Here is a 27274-nt window from a genome sequence, read left to right as displayed (position 1 = left end):
TGTATTCATTCTAATTGTATTCCACTTGATTGCTGTTTTGATTCAAAGAAGGTTAGCAGAGGAAAAGGTTATTTTTCATATCCCTGAGACACCCTCAGGCTCTACTCACGCTGTCAAAGAGGCCCAATCAGTTCAAACACTACAAGGAGATGATTTTCCACAAGAATGACAATATGTACTGCATGTGTACAGAGGGAGCACAAACAAAGTCAGTCTCTAAAAAAACCACGAAACATAAATGCCCAGGAAGAAAGATCAGAATGTTCTACCTTATACCACATCGCAAAAACAGCATTGAGGCTTTGTAATAGAAGAACTAATAAAGAGTTGATTGGAAACAGTTGATCCAAAGGAAAGGTGTCTCTTTGTGTTACTTAAGAATATCCTGGTTTGGCATGTTTGCACTGGCTCCAGCTCGGCGTCCACATCATCATCCTCAAACATCAAAGATGTCTAGCTCCAGCTGAGATGTTTATCTGCTTCCAAGTCTCAAAGCCACCCAGCCAAAAAGAACAATAGTGTTTTCTCACCACCTCAGAGTCCCATGCTCGCCTACTCTACCGCTAAAATGGTCAATATCCCAGAGTTCATAGCTAGTGCAGCCATTAAACATCCCGGCTCTGAGGAAAGCTATGTCAACTGCGTTGCAGACAAAACTTAAAAGCTTCTCTTCCATAACCATTTTGAGCGAAGAGAAAAGAAAACTTCCTCATGTTTGAGTCCAACTATGTTTCCAGATGTGCCAGGGGTCAGAGGTTAAAGATAAAAGTACCAGGATGTGGCGTACCCCAACTACAGACCGGTTTGCAGTGTGTGCATTCCTCACTGGAGGGGGGCGATGAGCAGAAATGCCTTGTGTTTCTTGTTTCCATCGCTCCCAGTGAACGGCCTCATTTTGCAGCGGTGAATTATGACACCACAACTTTCGTGCTCGCTACTTTGGCAATGTTTACACCAGTGGCACCGAGGCAAAATGTCAGACGTGGCAAACATTGCGGCTGAAAAACAAGCAGGGAAGTTGTTTCCTGTCGTAGCTGGAGAAGAGGTCTCAGACATGCCTCCGACCTTCTCCGCAGGGATTCGCCTGAAGTGTTAAAATATTCCATACCTTCCTTTCCAGAGCAAACAAAATCATTTAGCGCCACATCCTTGATTAGGAATTAAAAAAAAAAGAACTTAGAGTACAGTACATAGCAGGCCAAGCAGAGAGTGGGATTTGACTGATAGCTCTGACTAAGGACCGGCCTTTCCACCCCCTGCCTGGTGCTGAGCAGCAATAGAGACATCACAAGTTACGTATAAGAGTCTATTATGTCGATTTGAGAATGTCTCCCAGAAATTGGGCTAATTTCACAAAAAAACGCTAATACGATTATTTCAAGTGTGTCAGAGGCTTAATAAGTGTGGAAATTGGCCTGTCATATAAGACCTGAGAGAGGTGGTAAATTGTGTGATTACAGTTGCAAAGCCTTGGCCTCGCTTATTGTTTCTTTACATATAGTAATCTGCTAAATGAAAATGGACTGGACAACTTCATTAGAATTCTCCAAAAAAAAAAAAAAAAAAAAAGTGGGCAATATTAATATGACAGAGACAACTTTATTGTGGTATTATGGTTATAATGAGCTTTAGAGGATGTGCAAAGATTACGTGTCCCTTGAGATGGCTTCTTTTATTATTAGGCTCTGAGTGTTGGCTCTGAAAAACTGCTTTATTACCCCCAGCCTCTGGCAGACTGGTCCTGCAGAAGCACGACCACAGTGGTCCCACTTATGCATAGGGGAAAAAAGACACAGGATATTCAGTTCAGATGTCATGACGATGCAAAGAACTCTATATTGGAGGAGCAGACAGGTTCTGTGAGGTTAAATATATTTTGGAAATTGTTTAGGAGCTCTTGGAGGTAAATTAGTTTGTGTTCAGCTATAGACTGAGTGTAGCTTGGAGTGACTGGCATGCTGAAGAGAGCCCGCAGGGCCACTAGATGGAGTTAGATCCTACAGAAGAGCTTTGGGACCTTAGCAGAAACAAGACAATAACAGCATAAGTGAAGCAGAGGACACGTAGCCCCTTCATGTGCTCAGACCTTGGGAAGCGAGAATGCATAGTTTCCTGCACAGAGACCACATTACAATCTTCCAGTGGCCTGGTCTTATTTAGTGTCCTAGGAGCATGCACGATTCATAAATAGACTATATACACATACATACCATGGGAGCAGCTACCTTTTATTAAAATGAAAATGATAATCACCTCGAGCGCAACCCCCAGCTTTCAACCTCTCTCATACAGTGAGCTAATTACCTATGCTAGTGTTTGGATTGTCCATTGAGCTATGAGTGACTAGAATAGGATGCTGAGGTTTTTTTTTTTTTTACTATAAATTTAAAAAAAAAAGATGAAACAACTATATTACTGCCTTTTTAAGTGTCAAACTGCTGAAAAACGCAGTGACATCTAAACTGCTTCCAGATTTAAAGTCTACCAAGTTTGTTAATTTGATAAGTGTGGAAAGGCTTGTAAGTTATAACACTTTTGTAATTTTGATGATCTCGAGATCCATCATTATCATGATTCAAGTGATTGTGTTATTATTATTATTTTTTTTAAATTTGTATTTATTTATTTATTTATTTGGGAAGGGGGTGGGGGTGTTGGGGGGTGTACAGATAGAGCAAACAGGGAAAGAAAAAAGGGAACAAATTTAACATGAAATGGGCTGACGGCATGCCTTACTGTGTGATATGATAATACTGATACAGAAGCATGTCCCAGTCTCTAATGGAGAGAAAATTATATAGTTTGATACACTGATAAGGGGAAAGTGACGTGCAATTCTTTTTTTTTTTTAATCCTCTTTCTCTCCAAGAGTGGCATTTTAGTGTTAATGGTGGATAAAAGCAGAAAAATTATTGTAATTGGAGGAGCATTACCATCCCGGTTTTTACACAGATATAAACAGCACAGTACAATCTGTTCAAAAAGAATAATGAAATTAAAAAACTGCCTACACTGTGTTGGTTTAGGTACAAAAAAAAAAATCTTCTAGCAACTCTGCATCTATTTAAATATTCTGTACATTATGTCAGAAGCTCCATATGTCACTGCACGACAGATGAGGATTCAGTGTCTTGACACAATGTAAGGAAAGATTGAAGGAAAGCAAATTTAAGTGCTAGTCCCACAGGAGTAAATATGAACTCTGTCAACAAATGTGTAATGCTGTGAAGGGGGGGGGGGAATCACCATTTCTCTTGATCTCTCACGTGTATTGCACCATTTAGCATGTAGCAGTTGGGACAGGTAATTGACTTCGGAATCCAATGAGGACTATTTATGTCATGGTAAATAATGCATTGTTTCAGAGCCTTTATGAATATTCATAGTTTATGTTGATTGTGAGACAATAAACAAATGCGCTAAATATATATATCTCCAAGTGGGGTTTTTTTTCTACCAATTCCAAGATCATTCTGATAGAAAAGACATTTTCTTAGCGCAAAAACAAATTTCTGAACATCCCTTTTCAGTTCAGCTGGCGTGTCTGTTCAATAGAAAGTCAGCCTCAGCAGCTGATACATGTAAAATACTGCGATGAATTAACCATTGTTGTTGGATGATCTCATTTACGTCCTGCTTTGAGCTCAAACTTCTAATTCTCTTTATATACTGAAATATTAAAAGCCTAATATGTCATCTGTCATGGCTGTCATTTATCATCTTAGCTGCAGCATGTCCTGTGCGCCTGTAAAGATTTCCTTCAAATTACTTTTTATTAAATTGCCAGCATTTGTTCCTGTTTATATGCCTGTCCTTCCATTTCAAGACCAACTTGGCTCCATTAGCAGCTGCCTATCTGCAACTTGAGGTTTGCCCTTCCATGCCTTCATTTACCAAATGATCCTACATCCCTGTCTCTGTCTGGCTTAGACAGCTGAGCTGATTAAGAAGTTGCCTTTTGAACACTAATTTATTCCACTCCACCATTTTGTTATATGGCCATTGTTTCATTTAAAGTTTACCCTGCTTCTCCTTAGATGGAAGTCACGCTAATTCTGATTTCCTTTTGGAAAAGCTATTTAGTCTTACAATGTATGATGGATCTGATTAGTCATTCAGGCCAGCCTCTGCTTTTATGCTTACATTAACTAACACAAAGAGCCCCCCTACAGGTTAAAGTTTAAATGTGGATTAGCAGATAAAGCAACTCCTGATTAGGTTACTGTGGGGCTTAGAGGGAAAAAATGGATTTTCTCTGCACATTATTTCACAAACATCTTCACTCTGCCTTCTTTCTCTCCCTTTCTTTTCTTCTCCTTCGCTTCATCCTCTCACACTCACTCCCAGCATGGATATCTATTTTGGCGCAAAATCTTTGAACAATTATGCAAATGCATGTAAGGCAATGCACAATACAGTATGGAAATGGCTTGGAGAGAAAATGGACTCATTAAGGACAGATGGCATGAGTGCTAAAAGCTATTTGTTATGGATGCAGGAAGACATTTCAGACAATGTCAGAACCTGAGAGACATCAGATATGTTTTTTCACATCAAGCACTATTTGTTGTGGTGGTGTAGTTCTTGATTATTTCAGCATGTTGATGATTATAAATGAGCTATCACCAAAACAAGATGCTGCAGAGACTCCTCTTAATGTGTTACGACTGTGGCGTATAGATCTACGTTTGTTGGAATATACATTTTCTTTTTTGATTAAGCGATGACAGACGTGTAACATTTCATCATCTCGCCACGTTTCCTTTTTACTGTTGTGTTAAATTATATTGTTGATCACCATGAGACCTTTAACAAAATGATGTATGTATGAGCAAAGTAGTTATATGTTAAATATGGACGCGTGTGTTGTGATAAGATCACTGAGGCCAAAATGAATAGGAATGTAGAAGCAGTTGTGATGTAAGCTTGTGAAATTACATGCACCATATGCATGACTTCTGTTCTGATATTACATACATGTCATTGTCACTTTGTACAACATGAATTGAACTGCATGTAAAGGAGAATCTTAACGCGAGAGATTACAGTTTCCATATATTGAAACGTGCTTTGAAATGGCAACGCAGGCGAGACACACAAAGTGAACAGTGGGGTTTTTCCACAATTAAGAAAATTAAGTCTTTCTTTTTGTCTGGTAAAGGATAAGATGTTTCATTATCACTGAGGCCAGTATTAACCCCGGGTGGGAGAAAATTATTTGCAGCAAAGATTAAGCTTTACAATCCATTGCAGACAGCAGTATAAACACAACAGCATGGACGCGGGATTCAGTGTGAAGACCTGCAACAGTAACGTGTCTGAAGGGGGAGTTCTAGGTGGAGAAATGCGGGCTTTGAAATAGCCACTGTTTATTTTGTCTTTGGCCCTCTGTGGGCTTCCCCAGTACCACTGTCTGGGCCTTTGATGTCACTGAGGTTATTGTTGACTATTCTCTGCTGTCTGCCTCAATATTCATCTGAGCTTCACATGGGACACAGAGGAGAGAGGCAAAGACTGCCATTTATTTCTACACTAATTTTCCTTTGTGATGGATGGCTTTCTTATTGTGTCATTTGCGCCTTTGAAAAATGCTCCTTGGAGCAGAAGAAATTACCAGCTTCCAAATCATACAATCAAGCACAGTTCTCTGGAAAAAAAAAAAAAAGAATGAAAAGAAAAAAGAAAAGCTTTGTGTAGGACACAGAAGACTATCCCAAAATGGTGTAAATTACTGAAGAAATGATATTGATATGTTGCATTTAAAAGTGCATTCATTAGTTTGAATTAACCATTTACAAAAATGTATAAAAATAAAACGGAATTTGGAAAACACGGACTCTTAAGAAACAGTTATAGGTCAAATTATTCTGATTCAAATATATAAATGTTGGATTAATTTACTATTATGAAGAAAGTTATAAAAATAGACATATATCAGTAATATGAGGCAATGTTGGTAGATTTGATACAGAACAACTCCATAGTCGCACAGTGTTAAAGTAAATCATCTCTCAAAAACTGTATGTCACATATACTTTATGTACTGGTGCAATTGCATATATGATAAAATAATAAATAGACATTTATGAAACATATTGTGTAGTGTACATAATATACAAATTAAAGCACATTAAAAGTTCCTAAACTTTTTTACCACTGTAATCCAAACAAAATAATCTGAAATCTTATCAATGACGCTTGCATAACCAAGTGTTAAGCTGCATATCAAAATGCTTTAGCATGAAAGTCTGCCCCCCCACCCAAAAAGAAAAGAGTTACAGAACAAATAAATGAAGAATATCAAAGGCTTTCATATTCAGGACTTTCTCTTTGTTGTATTCAGGTTGTCTTTTGTCCGTCCTCTTACAATTGTGACAGAACACAGAAACTTCTAAAGGCCAAAGTTTCTTATTAAATCATTTCTGGGTGAGATGAACAGAAGCCGAATAGAATCATTAAACTTCACCAGTTATAGGAATGCATGCGCCGCGCTGCTGTCTGCTGCGAGATGAAAAGCTGTGCATTTTCATGCTCCTTCAAAACCTTTAACTTGCCATGAAAAGATATGACATCAATCCTGGCAAAAACACAGGGGAGAAATGAATGATACCATTGTGGTCTCTAAACATCAATCATGCTCAATACTTTGGAAAAACAATGCATTTTTGTTTGCATTTCAGAGGTGACAAACAACACTTGTGACTGGCTTAACATTGTCAATTCCCATTACTCAAAACCTGAAGCAAATCAGAATTAAACTGTGGCCCTGTTGCTAGGCAGCTGAGTTCTCTTGACATGGTGGTTAGTTTTTCTTTCATTGCTTGACAAGAGTGTAGTGAAAGGAGTTTAGAAAAACTTGCTTAAGGCGCTCAGAGGAAGGGGATAATTGGAGTCTGTGGATTGTGTAGTGGCCCTTGTGTGGAAACTTCCAGAGCTGGAGACAGAGAGAGTCGGACGCAACAAAATTTTAACTCTTGTACACAAACTTGACCCCGGGACTACTGTGGGGTTTTCCACACTTCATTTGCAGAGTGTTTGCCCCAGTGTGGCCCAGGGCCCAGTGTCAACAGCACAGTGTATAGAGGAACAGGTTAGGGGGCAATGCTGGAGAGCAAGTCATGACAACAATGACACTACTTCAGTTTTATCCACATTTTGGAGCGCAGGGAAAGTGTTAAAAGCAGAAGCTTAGGGGGCTAAGAACCGTTCTTAACTGAATGTTTGGGCGCTGTGAGATTTTACACCGTCACTGTTTGCGACTGCCAGATTTTACACTCTCTCTTTCAGACAATACACGATCAAGTGAGGTCATCTTGATACTGTAGCCATGGTCAATTTTATTAGTCTGTCTCTTGAAATATAGAAGAAGCTCGTTAAGTAAACAATGAGAAGGGGTCTATGCCTTTAATGACCCGCGGAGGAGCCCAGCCTGTGAAAGTGCACACCCAGTTTAAGAGGGAACCAATTAATGCTGGATTAACATTCATGGTTATTTACAGTTGCTTTTGTGCTTGTTTCTGCACTCCGACTTCCACACAGAGGAGGGAGAGAGCGAGAGAGAGAGAGAGGGAGTGAGGGAGGGAGGGAGGGAGAGAGAGAGAGCGCGCCGAGGGGCTCGGAGAATGGGGGGTTGTTTGGACGCAAGAGGTGCAGCGAGGTGGCTGGGTCCATTGTGAGGACACCACCTCTCTCATTATGCCCTCTCAATCAACACTCCTGCTCACAGGAAGCCCCTGTAAAGCCCATCTGCCATAGCTAATCTACAGGCAGCCCCGCGCTTGCGTCTGGGCCTGCTACCCTCAGCCGCATTATTCTCAGATCCAAGGCTTCGCCAGGGATCAGCCAAAGCCCATTAAAGTAAATAATAGCCAGAAATGACAGGCTTAGTGAGGATTGGGGAGGAAGTTGAAGACCAGTTTGAGCTGTGAGCTCTGATTAATAGAGAAAAGCATTTTGGGGGAGAGAGGGGGTTAGATGGAGAGAGAAAGTGAGGGAGAGAAGGGGGGAGAGAATGAAGGGGGGGAAAAATGACCTTAGTCTGCTGCAAAGAATTCCTCAACCTCAGGGTTGTTAGGACTAGTGCTACCATCTGAAGCATTAGCGATCCTTGAGCTACTTTTGCTTTGATGAAGCTCAAACAGGATGGGGTTGAAGGAAGAGGAGGGGAAGGGGAGGATGGGTGATGAAGCTGGGGGGGGGGGGGGTGGGGGGGGGGGGGGGGTGCATGCCACGGTCCGCAGAGGGCCCCAGGACAGAGAAACGTCAAAAGTCAGACTCAGCAGTGAAAAAACAAAGTTTGTGGGTGTGCATAGCATTAATAACACAAACACCCAGGTTAAAAAGTTAGAAATACCTTTTATTTTTTTCACAGTTGCCGTTTAATTCTGTTACACTGCAAGTTGCTAATCTTATCTGATTTCTGTCAAATGCCAGTGTTAAAGATTAAAGCTGAAAGACTTAGTCAATTAGTTGACGGGGAAATTAATGACTGTAATTTTGTTAATTGGTTAATCATTCAAGTCAATTAACAAGCATAATAAGAATGTTTTACTTTGTGATATTATAGTAAATTGAATATGAGCTTGGACTGTCTGTTGTATAAAACCAATCTGAGGACGTCCCATTGGACTCTGGGATTTTTTCATTTTTTTGGGCTATTCTCTGATCAACTTATAGATGACAGAAATAATTTAGCTGATTATCTACAAAAGTAAGAAAAAGGATAATCAGCAATAAAAAATAATTGTTAGATGCAAATACTATATATGCATAATACTAAGAGATGTACTAAATGAACAATGAAACCTAAATCCAACACAATCACAAAAAATAAGCCATTTTTGTCTTTATTTGAAAAAAAAAAATCCTTCTGCCACGTGATCTTTTCAGTGCTCTTCCACAGTGTTTCATGTAATTGTGTGTGTTTTCTGGATTTGAATGCTTTTCTCACCACAACAATGTTGTTTGTAGTGGAAGTAAGCCTGTTGGCTAGTTTGAAAGGGCTACTTTGTCATGGTCAGCTTAAGGTTAAACAATTAAAGCTGCTCCCTAGAGTCAAGTTAGTGTCAAGTTAGGCATGGACACCAATGGTTAAGTTAGTAATGGAGGAGAAAAAGGAACCCGACTTGGTTAATAGTTAACTGACCTCCTGACACCCTCAGGCATCACACTAAACATGACCTCTGATGGCTTGAGATCACAGCCTGACATCACTGCTCTGAACTGTAAATGCCATCAAAACACACTGTTTTAGCTATGAATCATTGTCTGGCTGCATTTGAAAAAGGCACAGTGAATCCAGGGAAAACAGACACAAATTAAACACCCAGTACCACAAGCTGTGACTTGCTGGGTAGACGATGTTTTGGTGTAGTGAAAGGATGGATAACACTGATCGCTGGAGTGTTTGCGCTGTCCGTACTCAGATGTTTATTGCCACCAAAAAAAAAGCTTATTCCACTTTGTGCTTGAGCTCAGCCCGGGATTTAACATGATTTGTCACTGGGCCGACTGTGGAGACGGTCTAAGCGAGATTATGTGAAGCAGTTCCACCTCTGCTTAACTACTGTAAAAATTGCTTATACGCCTGTGAAGGAATTGGAATGCATTCAGGAAGCGAATGATCAGGCTTGCGGTCGGTCGGGCCGCCTCTTATGGGATCCTCTGATTGGACGGATGCCCCAGACAACCGGGGCGCAGGAAGAAACAAGTTAGCGCTGCATGAAAGGTACACTCACTCCTCTAAGAATATTGTCTATTGATCTATCAGAATCCTCAAAACGTTGGAGGGGGGGGGGGGGGGGGGGGGGATGTGTGGAGACCTCTACCTCAAAGATGTAATGAAGAATTTAAGATCCTCCCTATGTTTTATTGACAAGAGACTGTAAAAAGATATGATACATAGAAACTGACAAGGCCTCTAGGGAAACACTTAAGGTTTCTTAAAGAAGTGTTTAATGGTATCGATTTTTATTGTTCAGTGAACAGTGTGAAGCCTTTGACTGTTTTATTGAATGGAAGCAGACACATGCTCTTAAACACAGAGAGGAAGAAGACTTTTCGGTTCTTAGATTTAATCCATCAAACAATGTGTGCATTGAATTTTAATAAGCTTTCTGTCTATAAGCCACACCATACACAGCTGCGCTTGGATTTCAGATGTTGCTGCTGTGTTTATTTTACAGTAGCTGCTTCTTCCAAATGCCTCTTATGTCATAGTCCCCTGTGTAGGATGTGGTTTGTTTCCCACTAATGCGACAGATGTTAGGACCTCAGTAGCCAGTAGAGGCCTCTCATGTCTTATACAACCCTTGATACAAGTTGGAGAATTGCATCAGTAAAAGCTAAATAGCCATTTTGGCATGATATAAGTTGCCCTGAATATTTCCACTAAATATTTGGAAAATAGAGCATAAGGGATTTTTGTGTTTTACAATGGCTCAGACAAGCCTTAGCTCTTGACATGCTTGTTGGCTATTTTAGGAGTAAATGAATCAGTCACCTTTCTCTTTCCGCCTGGTGATTTCAGTGGTTGGAGCCGCATCACAGCTCTTTGACCAAGGCCTCTTTTTTTTTTTTTTCCCCCTCTGTCTGTCCAGCCTGATCTTTCCTCTTCAGAGGGCTGAATACTCATCCTTGACCGGCTCGCCTAAATGAACCCCGCTCTCCTCATGTACCACAAAAGTGCCACTGTGTGGTGTCACCCAGGCTTTCTTCCCAGGAGACAGTGTGATTTCTATATCCGTTGTCATGGTGATGTAGCGAGAAGGGAGGAAAATGGAGCTCTAACCTCTGGCTTTAGCTGGCTCCCAGGCCAGACGGTTCATTTGGGGAGAGCAGGAAACAGCACTCTGCCTGTTTGTTTGTATGCTGACAATAGTAGCACTTTAAAAGGTGAAATGGGGACATAGTGGCGCTTCTGTCAGACACTGTGCTGCGATCATGAGGCCATACAGGGGGGGAATATGTGATACTGTAAATGGCATTAAGGACAGATGGAGAATTATTAAGTAGGTCTTACTAATAACCAATCATGAAACCAAAACACTGAAGCACAAAGAGAGAAGGAATCATCACAGGGCGGAGAGAGGTTCACTCTATTTCAACACCCCTCAGTGAAAGCAAACTCTGTTTCATGGAAGCTAATACAATTCCTCAATTTCAGAGGATTGCTTTCAAACACTCCTGCCAGATACACCTGATACTCCTTGAGCAGGGAATCAAAAGAACTGAGAGTTGTTTTTATCTGAATTCCTAAACGGGGAAAGGAGGGGCTGCGCCGCGTTTACCCGGAAAAAAGAAAAAAAGAAAAAAACAAACACAATTTAAAGCTGGAGGCAAAATGAAGACATTGGCATTATTAAAATCAAATCTGGAATAGCTCATATGCACTCCCCTCCTAATGACGAGGGAGTGCCATGGCCAGTCGAGAGGAAGAGAACACCATTTTCTATTCATTTGGCAGCGTGCCCAGATCTCATTCAACCAAAAAGTCTTCTCAATCCAAACTTAATCCCAGCCAATTAAAAGATGGCGTTGCTTTTCCTCCTCCTTCGTTATGCTGATGAGACTGCAGTTCATCACCGGGAAGGTAGAGGTTTGTTTTATTGAGGGAGGGGGGCAGAACATGTGGGATGATTTTTTCAAAGCTTGAAAATATTTATCTTTTGAATATTTCTGTCAAAATGCTCCTCACTCTGGTCTGATAAACCCTAATGTGTTGCAATGTAATGACAAAGTTGAAAAGGAATTGATCTGAGAGGGAAAATGAATATTTATTGATGTAGAAAAGTATGTTTTGTGTTTTTTCCCTGGCTCCTAGGGGGAAGGTGTGAAATCTAATAAAGCCATTCTCAGGAGAGGTGGCTTTGATCAGAGATTCTCTAAACAAGCAGCAAGTCCCATGTGAACATAAGATCTATACGCTCCAACATGTGCTGTCTTTACATCTCGACTTCTGCTTTTGCTAAAAGAGAGCTGTTGTATTGGAAACAGCTGAACCATTTCAATTTCAGCCCCGAGGCAAAGTTCTCCTGCAAAAGAAGTGTTGATGCACCGTATGTCATAGATATTTTCCATAAAGTCTATCTGAACCACTTCTTCTGCAGCATAGCTTCACAAGGTGCACAATGTGCTGTTTTTCAGAAAACATACTTATGTTAATGAGCTCAGATCTGTATTTTGATTGTATTTTATTTTAAATAACTATCTATAGAAAGTATGAAAGCATTGTTTACTTTTGCAAATGTGTCAAAGTGTCAAAGTCTCTGTGGAGATTATGAAACAAGCATAAATATGTATATACAGTTTGCATTTCACACTCAACAACACATGGTTCACATACTAATTACAGAAAATGTATGTCTGTAGAAAAAAAGATAAGGTGAGAATGATAAAGTGATGCTCTGGGTTTTGTCACTATACTAAGATCTAAAAGAGAGGTGAAAAAAATCACAATTTAGTTCTCTCAGCACTTTCATATCTGCCTAGCGACAAATTATGGTGGTACCGATTATTTACATAAGCTGCCATACAACTTTTAGAGAAGGAAAAGGAGCAAGAGCAGTCAGGGTTAAAATAGCATGCAGAAGTAGCCAAACAATGTGGTGAGGGTGATGCAGCAGAAGTGGAGTGATATGCTGATGCAGAGTGGGCAGCGTTGGCCGTTGCTCCATGCAGAGTCTCGGTGTGTGTCTTACTGTGGCTGCTCTCACACTCCAGAAGGTCACACAGGAAGTGGCTTGCACATATGCACACACACAGGCACGCACATTTTGGGCCAACCTCTTAAAATAGCTGTAGAGGTCACATGCTACTAGTCACTACACTCTTATACCAAATTAATGTCTGCTACACAGTATAACAAGCTCTGATTGCCATTAAAGCTTCAGATAATAATTGTTTTCATTATTGATTTAAGCTCTAAACATTAAGTTTACAGCACGCCGGAAAGTATACACACAGAAATAAAGCTAGCATAAGTGACTGAGGGAAAAAAAACAAAAACAAAGCAGCCACAGAACATGTTTCAGTGGTATAGCCATACATGCGTGTGACAGGGCAAACACACTTAACTAACAACTTCCTTCACATTGGATGCACTTTGACAAACAGCCCTGCTCCTCAGCGCTTACGCCATGTGCTTCAGCATTAACGCTAACGCCCTGTGGTATGGTCGGCTGGACAGGCACTTGACTGATGGCTCTATTAGAGCCCCCCACCACGGCACCTAGTCCTATCCCGGGCCTTTCTCCTGACTGGACGTGCTGCTGACAATGCACTGATGGGCTAAGGGGAAGACTAAATGGAGGGTCTAAACACACCAACAACCACATTCAGAGACGTGCCAATAGACCAACACACATAAAAACAGACCCAGGCTCATGCGTGTGAAGGGATATACGTGGACGCGGCTGTGCGCGCACACACACAAGAACCACACAAGGAAGTAGAAAGGATTTAGCCATGCTTCACCTTTTGTATTTGGTTGGAACAATGGCTTACACAAATGCAACACACAGCTGATCTGCACCCCTCCGATTCCGCCTCTTTGGTGGCTTGTTCCTGAGACCACCATGAAACATGGAGGCCACTAAAAGGCTGGCTCTCGATAATCAGCTCTGAAGGGGGTGGAAAATACAATTCATATCTCCACTCTTCTTGGGAAAGCAACCACTGGAGCAGGAAATGACAGTGGATGTTTTAATCTTCAAACGGTGAGCACCACGCTCCCTCAGGCTAGATGGAAGAATCTGCTCAAATGTGACGGAGCTGCCTACCCATTTGTGCAGCCTGCTCACAACAACAACTCAGACCACTTTTTTTTTTAATGTTTCCAAAGATTAGATGTCTTCCTAATAAACCTACACTCATCAACAAATGTTTTTTTTAAATAAAACAATCCTTGAACCTCCATAGAATTCACAAGCTTGTCTATATGTAAAGTCTGAGTATGTAATGTAAAGTAAATGTAAAGCTCTTTGGCTAAGACAGGCAGAAGGCACTGTCTCTTGAGGCCCAGGCCGACACTACTCTCCTGGGCAACACTATAAACACCTAGCCCCCCTGGCACCTGTCATCCACGGCTGCCTGCTCCCTTCCAACAGGACTCACAGGGAATTTGCAAGGTGGAGAAATGACATGACAAACAATTATATCCCAACACCTCTCGACGAGTATGTTGCTCCTTTCATGACTTCACAGCCCTAAAAATGATTCAGATGGAAAAGATTTAATTTCTACTGTACATAGCCTGAAGATAGTAGAAAACAAAGAAAGAAGTGAGCGGAGAAAAAGTATAACAAGTGACATTCAACCAAATGGAGTGTCTCTGGCCCAAAATCGGATCGAAATGAGCTCAATTTATCAATGTCAATAATGGCGGCAATCCCATGATAGAGAGACATGCATATTAATTGAAAATAACGAGATTAAACCACTAGAATCTGACATTTTGAAATGGGCACTTTATCTTCGGGGCTGGAGAGATACAAGATTGCCTACGTACAAATCAGAGAACACTGCTTAATTGCATGTTATCACCCTATGATTGCCTTGGCATTATATAAAACAGTATGGTAATTACTCCACAGATAGTGATGTAAATAGCCTCAGGCTGCTGCTCCCTTAAGAGGAAGTGGAGAGAGGGCACAGGGCTGAACATCTGGGCAAAGAGGTAACACAATTAGAAGTGTATAGTCAGGTGATTAGCTACATCACCGAGGCGTTAGCAGAAACATATATTTGACAGCAACATTCACACTTACTGTGAACACTTGACTTTGAGCCTTAAAGAGTGTCGACTTCAAGAGATCCTTAAATGTACACAAACAGGAGTTAAAAACTGGAATCTATAGGAGGATGTGTGTGCGAGAGCTTGATGGAGAAGAATGTAAGTGGCCCTCATGGTGTCACTGCCGCCCAGCCCAGTGAACAGATGCACAACGGGCCAGCTGGAGGTCCTCTCCCTCAGCAGAACCCCCCCCCACACACACACACTCACACACCCCAGCCCCGGAGGAAACACAGCTCTGAGGGCTGCCGTCATATGTTTTCAACGTTTGTACAACGCCTGATAAATGTAATGTAAAAGGGGCTTTGTGTGCGGGGGGCAGTGGGGGTTGACTGTGATTGCTGGTAATAACTGACTAATAGAATAAAGCAATAACGCACAGCCTCAGGGCAAGAGCCCTGTACCGACAATTTCATACTGCAGATTTATCATTGTGTGGAAATTAGCATTTCAGTCTGTTCACTTTCCCATCTGAAGGCGCTCCGTCATGAGACCGTGTTCCCTGAAAAGATCTGTCGACTTCAGGTCTCCTTCGTCACGACACTCCATAACTCTCCTAACACCCCATGGAGAAAGACATCTCTAAGTTGATGGGGAACAATAATGATGGAGATTTGCAACATGGCTTTTGTAGGCACTTCATAAACAACAGACTATTAAAATACAATTACAATATTGGACACTGGTACAAAAAATTTGAAATTGGATGATCTATCTGCTTTAGTGCTACAATGTACGTATTTCACTGGCGCCGTCTGTTACGACAAGACATGAGGAAAAGAATAAATGAAATGACTCACTTCTCCATCTCTTTCAGCTAAAAGAGGCTGTTTTGTATCTTTTTGTTACTTAGAAAAAGGTTTGAAGACTTGAAAGGCGCTTAAAATCTTGATTTAAAGAGATATTTTAAAGATAAGGCTGCTCATATAAATATACAAATTGAAATGAGATTTGTTAATACTGCATAAAAGGAGTTCCTTTCATCTTGATTAAGTAGGACAAATGACATGAAAAGCCTGTGTTAGCTAACAAGATATACAAATCTATTTATTTATTTACTTTACATTTCTGTTTTGCCATGTTGGAAAAAAACAAACGAGCCATTTCAAGCCAAACATCCACTGCATTTGCTCCCTTGAACCCCATTTGGTGTTTAAAAAATTTGAGTTAGATCGTTATTTCCTTACTTTTGATGCACTTTCTGCTCATGTTGAAAACACAGCAGAGGTGAACCAAGAAATTCTGTCTATGAAAAGACTTGAAGTCTTTAAGTTAGCCTTTACTTCTGTTCATTTTCACCAGAATGGCTGTTTCTCACTAACAGAGTCAACGAGCAACTGAATAAGCAAATGGTACTCAGTGGATAATTTTGCTTACAATGTTCCGGAGGCCTATGATTAGAATATTAATTAGGCCCATCTATGACAGTCAGATAATAACAATGTCAGTGGGCTGAATGGATTCTGTGACCTGTAAAAGGCCTATTCACAATCTCCAGTCTGCCATAGTTCATTCTTTTGGCCACAGGCAGCAGACTTTTTCACACCCTTTCTAAACGTTCTGATTGTCCCTCACTGAAACACTGTGGAGGAAGGATGTTAAGAAATACAAATATGTTTTTTAAAAAAAGTGCATGTTTTATATCAAACAAAGTTAAAACTCACAGATCTTTTAGAACTTTTTTTTCCTGACTTGATATACAATTTCTGAAGAGATGTCTATCAATGTGTATCCTCCTTGCAAAAGAGTTGACTTGACTATGTTTGGGCTTTAATTACATGACATGGATCACAAACTCCAAAGCAGAGGAAACTTCCTACCACACCCACAGCCGATGTTCTCTTTTTCCTCTATAATGAATTAGTGATGCCTTTTCTGCCTCTCAGGTTTTACCCAACTACCAGGATTAAAAGATTAAAAAAAAAACAAGTGAAAAGTTTGTTTCATTTCTTGTAACTTTCATTGTCTTGACATCCCATTCGATCCATCATAACATACAGCCAAAACACTGCAGGATCTTTGAATTAATAATTCTGATGTAAATAGTATCCCTTGTTTGACCTATTAATGCTGGAACATTACTCAAGTTGTGTCTTCTGGGATGTTAGCGGGACGCCTCTGCTCAGATAACGGGATGCCTCAGTGAGGGAGGCCACAGACATTTTCTGTACAGGCTACTTACAGCAATCAGAGCATTTAAGAAACACAGCCAATCAAAACACGACATCCTCACACTGACTAAAAACAAGGCTTTCAAGGGTCAGTAGGTTCATTGTATGTATTATTGTTAAGTTTCTTGGGAAAAGGCAGGATAAGCTTTTGTTTTTTTTTTTTGAGCTCAGTGACAACATCCCATGAAACGAGATAGGTCAGCCATCTTAACCCACGTGCAATTCGAGAGTTTTCCAACAAGAAAAGTTTAGTTTGTAACGATTTACACCAAGTGAAGTCCAGTTATACATTTCTGTATCTGGATTTTATTTCTAGATATTCGAATGAACAGTGTAATTACTTATATGTTTTAACACTTAATTGACTCACAAGTATAAATTTAAACCTGTCATGGCATTGTGGACAAATGCAGCATGGGACTGGACTGAGTTTTCACAAGCTGAGCAGATGACAGTTAGACTCAAAACAACATTATGCAACTACTCTACCTTAAAATAACAGATTCCTTTTTTTTTTTTTTAAATTTTAATAGAACACTGACTTGTAATATGGAAACTGGTGCCTCTTTCATCCCAGCTCCACACCCTGAATATAAGAAGAAGGTAGCTCGATATTTTTAGTATGGACATCATGGCGGAGGTGAAAGAACTAGCTCAGTGGTGCACTGGCCATCGAGCATTCTGGGACAAATCCCACAGGGCTGCCGCATCAGTGGGCCGGTGAACCGTCAAAAAATCCATAAAGTTTTTACCTGCCCTTTCTGTGTACCTGCCATTCAGGGTGTGCATGAGAGCGTGCTGCATGTGTTCCTGGACTGGGCTCACCAGCCACGTTGTATACTGTACATATGTAATCAACCTTTACCAACCTGACCCGAGCATCCACCCCGGGCCGGTCCCTGCGGGTAAATCCTGGGCTGAATTTATTTCCCAGTAAACCTCTGGGCCACCTCCTAGCATCTAAATTTTAGCACTCAATTGCTGAGGGTTCAGATGTTTTCAGTCAATTAGATTAGCTTAATGCTGACTTGACATGAGTGGACAGCGTGATTGCTGGTTTGTACTGAGATGATGATTTTGTGTTTATTGCCTGAGGGATTGATAGGCTCTGTTTTCTGCACATGAGCTGTTAGCTCTATGGGAATGCTGCTTCCACTACCCTTAGCCGCTCGGAGCCCGGCATCCTGTAAATTACCACTTGTGGCTGCAGATGTTGCTGTTCCCACTACTCAGCAAAAGTTGCATAGTGTTGCTTTAAACAATATCCTTCAATATACTGTATATTGTAATAAGTAACCCTACATTCATTCATGTAATCACAGCAGTGTGCTAGTTTTGTTAAAGTCAATATTAATGAATATTTGTTATAATTGCTGTATAATGGATAGCAGTTATGCCACAGGTGATAACGGCAACAAAATGTTGTGTTGTACACTTGCATATCATTACACCACAGACAGCAGAGGTACTAAATCATTGCTTTCTAGCAATGTAAGGAAAGTTTGTACATACAAATGACCAAGGTCTGTTGCTTCATCAAGGCCCAGGTGGCAACAGCATATATACAAAACTGAGTAAAGTCACAGAACTGCAACTTAACTGCAGCTTAAAAGCTTGTAGAGGTAGAAATCATGTTTGAAAATAGGGGATTGTGGTTTTGTAACAATTGACATTTTGGGAGGTTTTGTTGGGGCACATCATGACACTCATTTTACTTTTAGAGTTAAATGTTGATCATTCAGTTTTCTTAATTGTTTTATTTCTGAATTATTACATAGTAAATGATCACAGTGTGCTAAATCCCAAAGTGACATCTTCAGATTGCTTGTTTTATCTGACCAATCATCCAAAACCAAAATATATTCAATTTACTGTCACATAAGACCAAAAAAATCAGCAAATCCTCACAATTGAGAGGCTTCAAATCGGTAATATTTAGCATATTTGCTTGAAAAATAACTTAAACCATAAATTATCAAAATATCAATCAAAATCAACGAAGTATTTCAGCTTTAAAAAGCACTACAGAACAAATATATTCACCAAGCCACAGCCAAATCTCATTTAACAAAAACCAAACAAGACACAAAGTGTAAAATACACACTTACAGTTGCTACAAACACGACCTCAAAGTGCTCCGAGCTATAATTTTTTAAGGATTAACTCCCTGGTGAGTATTAGGCGTAAATCAGCCTACCCCCCCAAAACAAAATTCAATCTTTGTGAATCTAGTCAAAGAGGCATTTTGTCTCCTCATTTCAGGAACACTTAGTGTTGTGTTAGAATTACTGGGCTGGCAGGCATGTGGCTAGTGGCAGTGCACTGCGGTGAATGAGTTAAATCAGTCCCTTGTGAACTCGACCCTGTGTCGTCACGAGAGGAAAGAGGCCAAAGACTCACGCAATGAGGGTAATCCAACAGTGAGCCGGTGTGGCAGCGCTGCTTCCCGCTGGTCCCAGAAAGGCTCAAATAACTCCCATGTGCACCCAAGGAGAGCAGAGGACAGGCATACATCAGAGGGGGAGCTGGAGGCTGAAGGAGTGTGGATTTATCCTGGAGTTTGAGAGAGATGTTCCAATTGCAGCCTCCACCTAGTTGCCTTAGTGTCATCAATTCTGCCAATAGTGGAGTCATTGACTGTTGAGGTGATGGGTCTGTGTACTGTCTGCTGTCACAAAGATTGGTTACCATTAAGCTATGGTCTGGCCAACTCGTCTTTTTTTTGTTGTTGTTGTTATACAATATAATACTAAGTACTGATTTTTAACTGTCTTGAGTCTGTATGACTGATGTGACACATGACAATGGAGCACATTCGATTATTTTACGTTATGCCAACAATAAGATGCTTAATAAAGGATTCTGACCACGATATGTAGTATATAAGACATTTAACAGCAGTAAAATAAACTTGTCAATGCTCTTTGGGCCACAAACCATGTAATGGCAAAGCTCTCTACAGTCTTTCAAACATATCTTTGGCATTTCTGTACTGCAGTTTCCCGATAAATCCCGATAAAGACTTTACAATAAAGATTAATACATTTATACTTTATAATACTATAACATTGACACAAATCATGTTGTCAAAAGAATCTGTGTCTACTAATTGCTCCAAATGTTATATTCCAATAATTCATCCTCTGCAGTCAAGTGTCTACAGTGCCTTGGCTTTGCAGACTAATTAATTTGAACTGAAGATTTCCCCAAGCTGCTTTTCCTTCCTCTAATGAGAGACAAGTGCCAGTCAAACTGGGAGCCATACCGCTGTCCAACATTAAAATAGAAGCCTTCAGCAGTCTGTCTGGGGTGTGACGGGGGTTGGAGGGGTGATTGCTCAGACCAGCAGCCACCACCTGCTTTGCTTGTTCACGCTGTCATTGGTGCCCTTTTTTGGTGCGTGCAGAGTCTTTAAGAGTTTAGCTATGCCTTTGATGCCTTCTTTGATTTTTAGAATATGCACGGGATCAATAAGGAGCACAGACTTCAAAGCTCAGGCACCCCTCACCTGCTGCTGGTCACCATTTCTGAAGTGTTTCCAATCATGTACAGAGGCTAAACAAACAGTCAGGAGGGGCAGGGTGGAGGCAGACTTCATGATCAATAAAAAGTAATACCATGCGTGCAGAAATTTGGCAGCCTGATCAGACTAAACAAAATATTTTAGCCACTTGAGGTTTCTTTTCTTTTGAGCAGGATATTTCTTTGCATGTAAATAAGAGTGAAGGAAAGGAACAGCAGTAAATTTCAAAGTGAGAAGATGCAAGCCTCTTGCTTAAATATCATTTACAGCAACTGCCTTATTTTATGAGCCAAGATGTATGCTTATAATTCCACTGTAGAAACACACTCTCACACACACACACACACACACACACACACTAACACACACTTCAAAGTGCTTAGATTAATGCGTAATAATCTCCAAGAGCCATAACGGTTTAATAACTCACTCAGATGTCTCTAATGCGTCAATCAAGTCTCAAACACTAAACATTTTGATAATAATGCTTTTTTTTTCTTCCTACAAATCTAGTAACCTAAGTGGCAGCAAAGTTCAAAGAAACAGATTGTAATGCATGTTATGGAAATAAACCCGGGACTGATTATCCTTTAAATCTCTGGGTGCCCCAACCCCCTCTAAAAATGGCTGTCATGATGAAATGACTATCCTTTATTACATTCTTCTCCCTTAATCCTACTCAATTTATTAGAGGGGGAGTGCCTTGGCACAACAATGCCAAAACACATTTCCATGGGAGCCCACACGGCATGATGTCCATGAAGGGAGAGACAACTGATTTCCTATGCAAAGGGTCTTTTTGAAAGGGGGGGGTGGGAAGGAGACAAATGATTCTTTTATTGCAAATGACAGTGTTTTGTTTAGGGGGGCTGAGGGTAGTGAAGCCAGCATGACTTCTGCTCGCACACTTTAATTCAGCTGATGCAGGTGCATGGTTAATTGCAGGTGTGGCAGTGGCCGGCCTCCACCTCTCTGTATATCCTCATACACACACACACACACAGAGACACACACTCAGACACTTGGCTTTCTGTATAGACATTAGCCAGGTACTGAGAGAACAGATCAGTAAGCAGTTCATTTGCATTTCGCCATTCAAACTCTGCTGTAAGTCTGAGAGAAACTGAAGGGCCCTATTCAGAAATCTTAATAGTCTAGTGGATATCACAGTGTGGGAAAGCTAAGCACAAACTTTCAGTGTGAGGAGAATTTACAAAAGACTTACTGTGAACTGTTAGCTTATTGTCCTTGAAATAAATAATAGGGGGAAATTCAGTTTAGTTCCTGTAGGAGAGGCTGAAATATGGCAAACGCCAAATCCAGCAGTAAATGTGAGAGAGCAAATCCTATAATGGAAAGCTTTAATTTCCATTTTGTCAGTTAAACAAGATTTTAACCACACTCACTTTTCGTCTTTACTCTTTATGCTCTTAAGAAAATGCGATGTGAGAAATACCGTAGAAATGAGAGTGGGAGGGAAAAAAAAAGAAACTTCTAAATGAAACCTCTCTCTCCAAAATCCCAAATGAGAGGAAATTACTCATCAAGTGATTATGAAACTGTTGGCATTATAGAAATCAGAGTGAAAGAATAGAGTCAGGAGGAAAGGAGGGAGGGGGTTGGCAATTTGTTCTCAATGGACAGCGGATGAAGAGGTGGCAAGTTAGTCTCCAATCTGAAGGGTCTCCTTGTAAAGCTAATTCCAGTTAATGGCCAGGGAACAAGGCTCCACTAACCCACTATATCTGACATCCTGGCTCCAGGCAATCAGACTGACATTAATGCAGGCTCCAAAAGAGACACCTCGTCATCAGGAATTTTCCTCATTGGCACCGAAAATGCCAGGCTGCACACCTCTGACTGCGTGGCCCCCACATCTATTAACCTTATTGATTTGGAGCCCTGCTGAGCCCCTCCAGAGCTCCCGCCCCCCTGCTGCCGGACTGAAGTGGATCAATCCTACGCTGGGGGCCACAACTCGATAACAACCCAGTGCTCAGAGACTACTGTTTGCAACCTGAAATGAATACACACATAGATGCTGCTCTGTATATTCACTGCTCACCTGACACTATTTTGTCTGAAGATAAAAGTTTTAATAAGTCTTAATTATATCAAAAAATAATGATTTACTTCAATAACTTTACTGGAAACAGACCACTAGTATTCACCCATGCCCAACTGTGCTATCTTGAATAAAAAGAGATGCATAAAAATACCAACACATAAAACTAAATATGGTTATTTGTCAAAAGGAGCACATGCTTTACAGCAATAGAGAAGCAGCTAAGACCATGCTAGTCAAAACTATTCTGTTTATTGATTTTTCAGTGCAGTTAATTTGCACTAACAAAGTGCCCTTTAGAGTAAATATTCTGCATCAAACACTTGAGGCAATCAGCATACTCTGCCCCACAATTGTACACTTAAAGTTTAATCAATGCAAATTACATGTAACAAACTACTTAATATTTTGCCTGGCACCATTGGGACAATAACTGTCGAAGCTTATCACTCATAGTGTTTTGTACAGTGGAAGGCCATGTGACCACACAGCAGTTCATTCAGTGCTTTTCAAAATAAATTTCTAACTAAATACTGTATTCTTGTTTCCTGCCTCTCCAAACAGCGTAATATTCACTAGTAAACTAACACTATAAAGAACATCTGTATAACTTTATTCAGTTAGTGATTCACATACATAAACCCAAACTTCACTCGATGAGCCAAGTTCCATTCCTTTTTGAAGTGGGGGTCTCAAGTGAAAAAAAAAGGCATCTGTGAAAACAACCCACTGTGTCTTTAAACTTTGAGCACATTCTTACTGCCCAGCTGTATCAACTCCAGCAGTACAACAACACTAGAAAAGTCACTGATATCCATTATAACACTATGGGACCTTTGGTTGGAGTCTATGATCAACATTGTGACTGATGATGTTTCATTTTCTGAAGAGCATTTCATCTTCCTACGCTCTGCAAAGCCGAGCAGCTGTGGTATGCAGCGAGTGCAGCATGACAGAAGTGGCAGCAGCACTCACATTTTCTGCAAATGTAAATGTGGCTGGTAATACTGTAGCATTCACTGTGCCAGAGTGGAAAGCACTGTGTGGCAGTATAGTGCTAGATGCCTGGTAAGCTACCACAGGCTCTGTGTGATGGAAGCATAAGCATCAGTGTCGAGAACGGTTGGTCACATCTGCGACTCATCATCAGCCAGTGGAGCCCAGCAGGGGGAAAAATGTACACCCAGGGCAAATCTGTAAACACCAATTTAATCTGCATGGAGAAAGTTACTGTCATCAGCTGTGACAGCAAAAGCCTCTGGGCCACGCCAATGCGCAAAGAGTCACTCTTCTTCCCCCAATATCTCTGTCAAACACAGACATTAAGCCATTATGGACGTCAAAAATCTGCCATTGAGAAGTTCTTTTCTCTCTGCCAGTCAGCGCTGCAGAATGGATTTTATAGGGCCACAGTGTAAATGATGTAGATGCCCTGCAGTTCCTCCTTTTACATTAATTGCTGACAAATTGCTATTGACCTTTGGAATTAGAATTAGAAAATTTAGCATTTATCACCATATAATTATTCATCCTTCACAAGAGTTGATTTGAGATTTTTTGACAATAAGGCAAGAAGTGGTGAGGAGAATTTGTATCCATTAATGGTCAGATCTTGTTGTAATTAATTTAGGGTCATACTCAGACTTAAGAAGATTTTTTCCCATATCTGTAGCTTTTAAAACTGACTGCGGGTGTTGTCGTCATGTTGTTTCTTGGCAGCGGAGCCAGTCTAAGGCAAAGTCAACACCAGGGACGATGAACATTTAACAATAATGAGAATTACTAGTGGTCCCTCCCCCGTTTTTCATACCCTAACATCCTGATTTCATGGGTGACACTTAGGGACCCCCCAGGCTCTCTAATGTGCGCTTGGGGACCCATGTGGTAGTCATAGCCAAGGCTTTTTATCAGACACAGGGATAAGTGTAGCAGTACGGAGGAAACAGGGAAATGCGGCATGTTCATTAGATTTGATGCAGTGGAAATCTCACGCAAAATGAATTTAAAAGCATTTTCTTTAGCTAAACAGTTGTTTACACACAAGCATAAGACATCATGTCTGGATTATCTGAATGTCGCTGAAGAGCTGGCATTCTGTAGCTGATTAACACAATAACACACAAACCCCCAAACTGTCAGTGTGACCACTTCATGCTGGCAGTTTTCTTACCACCAGTAGAAACTGATGTCAATGGACTGGTGGCCCAGCATCCACGGTCTGCGATCTGTCAATCCCTTTTGGGGTCACCATGTTTGCAATGGCAGGGACTTACACGGTTCAGCTGGCTTGGGCCCAGAGAAGGGAAGGGGGCAGGCCGAGCGGGCTATCGCACTGCCCCCTGGGGCGGCTACTGACAGACTAGGAACATCAGGACAGATTTGGGAAGGCAATGTCGACGGGGGAGCATGGGAGGGTCCGGCAGCGAGGGAGCAACCCTGCAGCAGGGCAGCTTCCCAGAATTCATTACTCACAGCTAATTTACAAACAAGGGAAAAACCTGGCTGCAGGACAGACTTCGGCTTGTGGCCTCCTGCTGTAGCTCTACACTGTTCACAAGACTTCTCAATCCTAGTTTTCCTTGGCCAACATGGTAAAATGAAGCATCTGAAACTTTCATATGGGTTGATAGAGTTGAGACAGGAATCACTTATTTCTTTAACACAGACTTGTATTCTCTGTCCTGTTCTGAAGAGCAGTGGATGTGGGGGGACACTGAATGTATCCTGTACGGTATCTGACCTTACAAGATACAGTCTACTCTTAAAATATGCATATAAAGTAGGTGATTTGATTTATTTTACACTGCGTGTATTTTCTATCTAATCAAATTGCAGTCCTGCAGGTCCTTGATTCACTTTAAAGATGCTAGAGGTTGGGGAACATCTCCAGGAGAGCCACATATTGCATCACCCCCGCTGCTTTAACCCATTTACTTCATATCGCCAAGCCATGGCCAGGGATTCCAGCATGGGAGTGGTTTTATGTAGCGCTGGGCTAAAATAATTAGATGACACCTTCAATTGTCTTGTCACCACCTTTAACCAAGACATTCACAGCCCCTAATTGAATGAACTGAAAGGAAGGAAAGCCCAGACAATTCCAGTAACTCGTAAATCTTCCATAAACGTTATTTGTTGTGGAAAAAATGGTGAATCCCATGCTGTTTAAATTCCTTAGGCCCGCTGTTGTCGATTAAAAGGACAGTCAGCTGGACACCCCTGTCCTACTGTGTAATGGTCAGTGGCCAGGCCAGCAACCCCTGCTGCTTTGAGTAAATTAACACTGGGCAGGACATTCTCTGTTATTTTAAATCACTATACAAATACATGGGCAACAACCTCAGGAGGCCAAATGTCAACACAGACTAAATAAACAAATAAATAATCAAGATAGAAAGAAAGAACAGAAGAAAGAAAATGGAATCTTAAACCTTTAACTCATTCAGCAGCCGAACACACTCATTGGATGGGTATTCTTTCTACAGTGGAAATGAAACACTGCTTGGAAAGTTAGTCCTAACACTGTCGCAGAAGATCCCACATGAGTGTTGCACTTGCAGGTTGCTTTGCTTTCACCTTCTGTCCAGTTCATCCCAAACCAGCTCCATGGGGTTTAAGCTTGGGGACTGTGCTGGTCCTCATCATGTGAAGCCACTGTCTAGTTTTCTTCTAATGCTTTGGGTTATGTTTCTGTACGATGAACCCCTGACCAACAAGACTGTTCTACTTTGTTACTTGCCTTTTTCCTCACCATTCTGATGACAATATACAGCACCACTTCTTATAGTACTATATAATACTGCCCTCAGTTTGTTCCAACACTACCTTTTGGATTCGGAAGATTCGTAAATAATCAACAGAAGTTGGGACCTAAACTTTTCCTCTTACCATTATATTGTTAAAGGTCATTCACTGGACCTGAGTTGCTTAAATGTCAATAAAAACTGGAAAAAACTGGGTTTTCAAAACTTTTGACTGGTAGTGTATGTAAACACTAGCCATGAAGCTGTTGATTGAATGCTAACCGAGACTATGTTGTCAGGGATGGTGGAGGATTAAAGTGGTGTCTAATTGAATATTTGCTGTTGCTGTAATGCTTTACAAAGCTATAAAAAGCTATGTATTTAAAGGGATGGCACTCAATACAACCCTGAAATTGGAACGAAGATGACCTTTAAAATGTAAATAGATGGTCCCAGTATCCATGCTGTAACCTACAAAGAAACTGAATTACACAGGGATAAAGCATAATTAGATACCATTTAAAAAAGGAGATAGTCTAATTATTGGTGAAGCAGCTTAAGTTGCTTTGCTCCTTAATTGAAGTACATCATGAATGCAGTGCAAATCTGTCCTGGCATGTTCAAACCAAATCTAAATCTTAATTAAATTTTGTGCAAAAGAAAGTGTTAGAGAGAAGCCTTAATCCATTTAAGGGAGGATGGTGAAGGGCTATTAGAGGGTGTTAATTCGTTAATCAGAACTTTGTGCGGCTATCCTTTACTATATTGAAGTCTGCACTATATTTGAACCACACAGCGGGAGGTGTATACAAACAGCCTCTAGCCATTGTGGATTTAGGTGCTCGGCCAGGAAATTAGAAAAGGCATTGAGTGAAGTCAGGGAAAAAAAAGCTCTCATGATGGTGTAATATTCTCTTTTTCATGTGTTTTTCCCCATTTTCCATCATGTTGTCCTATTATGCCACTCTGTTGATATTTCC

General features: G+C 40.8%; 1 protein-coding gene across 1 annotated transcript in view; it reads right to left on the bottom strand.

The window, feature by feature from the left end:
• Positions 1-26185, bottom strand: part of agtr1b (angiotensin II receptor, type 1b) — a 57338-nt gene extending 31153 nt beyond the window's left edge. Inside the window, exon 1 of the mRNA XM_041066274.1 lies at positions 26073-26185. The gene's annotated coding sequence lies outside the window, so the exon portion shown is untranslated. The remainder of the gene's footprint in view (positions 1-26072) is intronic.
• Positions 26186-27274: the final 1089 nt, after the last annotated feature.

Source organism: Toxotes jaculatrix, chromosome 20 (genome assembly GCF_017976425.1).
Source record: "Toxotes jaculatrix isolate fToxJac2 chromosome 20, fToxJac2.pri, whole genome shotgun sequence".
Taxonomy (NCBI): domain Eukaryota; kingdom Metazoa; phylum Chordata; class Actinopteri; family Toxotidae; genus Toxotes; species Toxotes jaculatrix.
Note: the sequence above shows the minus strand (reverse complement) of the source record. Positions and strands in the feature narration are given on the sequence as shown.